Source organism: Octopus sinensis, unplaced genomic scaffold (assembly GCF_006345805.1).
Source record: "Octopus sinensis unplaced genomic scaffold, ASM634580v1 Contig04569, whole genome shotgun sequence".
NCBI lineage: Eukaryota > Metazoa > Mollusca > Cephalopoda > Octopoda > Octopodidae > Octopus > Octopus sinensis.
In genome coordinates, this window is record NW_021827572.1 from 20,001 (window position 1) to 23,516 (window position 3,516).

The 3,516-nt window shown below is 34.1% G+C and overlaps 1 long non-coding RNA gene across 1 annotated transcript in view; it reads right to left on the reverse strand.

Moving 5' to 3' along the window:
- LOC118761013 overlaps window positions 1-2,922 on the reverse strand; it is a 19,012-nt gene extending 16,090 nt beyond the window's left edge. The window contains exon 1 of the long non-coding RNA XR_004997097.1: window positions 2,910-2,922. This is a non-coding gene — a long non-coding RNA (uncharacterized LOC118761013). The remainder of the gene's footprint in view (window positions 1-2,909) is intronic.
- Between the last annotated feature and the right edge of the window lie 594 nt (window positions 2,923-3,516).

The window sequence follows — 3,516 nt, forward strand, 5'->3', positions numbered from 1 at the left end:
AGTACATATACACGCAATCACATACACACATAATCATATATGGACGCACTTACACACACATACAGAATATCTCACACAGTCTATGTATATACACATTAAACATAGACACACACAGCCATACGCGCACACATTCACTTATGCATGCAGATTAAGAGTGACACAACACCGTCACTCATACATACACATTCATGCACACACACACACACACACAAACGTACATTAACACTTAGATATACACAACCACATACACACGCACATATATATATATATATGTGTAATCACACAGAGATACACAATCACCACACATACACACACACACATACACACACACGAACACTTAGATACACACAACTATATATATATACACATACATAAATACACAGTGATACACAATCACATATGCATACACACAAACTAACACTTAGACACACACACACACACACACTTACGAAAACTTAGATTCACACGACTATATATACATACACATACATAAACACACGGAGATACCTAACCACATATGCATGCACACAAACACACACACATATATACGCGCGCACAACACACACAAATACGTACACATATATTCAAGCACAATCATACATACGCAACCATATACACGCACATTTGATACAGACATAGACAACCATATATATACACACACACACGTATACATAAAAATACATTCAATCACATATACATGCAGTTATACATACACAAACATTGACACACAAGCCAGCACAGTCACACACACAGATATATATGCACAAGCGTTATCACACATACACACATACACACACAAATGTACCCACCTTCTCACAAAGAAAGAATTGTTTTAATTATTTTATTCCGGATATCTGTGACGTTATCGATATAACAGAGAAAGCCATTTTTTCCGCTATTTTCCCGCCATAATCAAAGAACAAAAATGGCGAATTTTCACAAAGAAAAACTGAAAAACAGAAAAGAAAAAGGAAAGGAAAAAATGGCAAATCTAGAAAAGCATGGAGTAAAAATCTATGATCTCACTATTCTGTATGATAAACAGATGGGAGATGAACAGATATACGATGATAAGCCTGAACTATAAACGAAATGAAAAATGTAAGTTAAAACCATATTGTCAAAATAGAGCAAGCAGACTAACATTGAATGGGAAACGATTTGATAGGAAGATGCAGTAAACATTTAATCGACACACACACACACACACACACGCATGCGCACACGCACACATCCAGACACGTACGTTGATACGTGCTCGTACGTACACAGATGAAGATGCATGCATACGTGCGCGTTCGCTTGCATGCTTCGTATAAACATAAGCATCTGATGTGTTTGTGTGTGTGTCTCTCTAGATGTTCGCTACATCTCTATAAAATCCTTTTCCATTATGTGATATATATACTTAAGCGTGTATATATATGTGTGTGTGTGTGTGTGTGTGTCTATGTTTATATGTATATATATACATTATATATATAGACATTACACATATATAGACATTATATATATATATATACATATATATATATATACATTATATATATATACATATTATTCGTATTTCTGTGTGTGTAACTGTCCCTATATTTATATTGGATGTATATATATATATATATATATATATTATATATATATATAAGAGAGAGAGAGAGAGAGAGAGAGAGATACATTTATATATATATATTCATATATTCATATACATAACCATATTTACATATATATATACACGCGTACATATATACATAAATTTACATGAATATATATGAATATATAATGTCTATATATATGTAATGTCTATATATATAATGTGCATATATACTATATATATATAATATATATATATCTATATATAGCACATTATATATATAGACATTACCATATATAGACATTACTATATTCATATATATTCATTAAATTTATGTATATATGTACGCGTGTATATATATATATGTAAATATGGTTATGTATATGAATATATGAATATATATATATATAAATGTATCTCTCTCTCTCTCTCTCTCTCTATATATATATATATATATATATATATATATATATACATCCATATATAAATATAGGGACAGTTACACACACAGAAATACGAATAATATGTATCTATACCACAGAAAGTCTGCATAAAGTGTACTTTCATATCCAATGCTGATTTTTCAATAAATATATGTATCTACATCGAAATGAAACACTATGCATGCAAACCATTGGGTCATCTCATAAATAATGCGGTTTTTTCAGTTGCATGAACTAAAATTTGTAGGGGAACGTGGAAACTACCAGCATCAACTTGCTATAAAAGCAGATAGTAATTTTACCTTGTCCTTATTCTTAGTGCAAGTTTTGAAGAGTGCAGTTTGATTTTAACAGTTATTTTTTGAAAGCTATAATGGAAATGACAAAGGAGCATATTCTGCATCTTTTGCTTTATGAGTTCAATGAAACAATGAAACAGAAAGTGCGAGGAATATTAATGGAGTATAGGGGGGATCGGACAATAAGCGTAAGCTAGTGCGAACCCTGGTTCGAGAAATTCCGAGTCGGAAAATACAGCCTCGTTCTGGAAGATTGGTAGAGCTCGACGAGGATGTCCTGCAAACACTGGTAGAACGAAATCCTATTGTAACTGTTGAGGAACTAGCAGAGAATCTTGGATTTGGTCATAAACTATTCAGTGACACCGGCGCTAGAAGAAAAACGACCAGAAGATGTTCTTCCATCAGGATAATGCTTGGCAACATACAGCGAGGAAGAAATTCCAAGGGCTGGAGCAGTTTGAATGGGAAATGATATCCCACCCGCCATATTCGCTGGACATTGCCCCATCTGATTATCATTTATTTCGCAGTCTTTAAAATCATTTGGACGCAAAAAATACGAATTCTGTAGACGAGATCGGAATAGTACTGGAGAAGTATGTTTCGACATGCACAAGTGAATTTTGAAAGAGGGGCCTTCGTTTTCGGATTTGGTTCACAAGATTCTTTATGTGAGTTCGTGCGTTGAAGCATATACTGTTGATTTCAGCGGTTGAACATGGCGAATAAAAGAACAAAAAAAAAACAAGGACAAACAAACAAAAAGCACGCAGCTCAAAGAACGGACAGAGACATCTACTACTGAAAAGTTTGCAAGACACAGCGGAAATTTTAGAAAAAATAAATAAGTAAATGAGTGGAAATTTTACCGGTGAGTGTGTTAAATTATAAGGCACCAAAAGAGAATGACTCTGCCCAAACACAACAGAGCTCGACTTTGCTTTTCATCATTTCGGGGTCGATAAATTAAGTACCAGTTACGCACTGGGGTCGATATAATCGATTTAATCCGTTTGTCTGTCCTTGTTTGTCCTCTCTGTGTTTAGCCCCTTGAGGGTAGTAAAGAAATAGGTATTTCGTCTGCCTTTCCGCTCTGTGTTCAAATTCCGCCGAGGTCAACTTTGCCTTTCATCCTTCAGGATCGATAAATTAAGTACCAGTTGCGTACTGGGGTCGATCT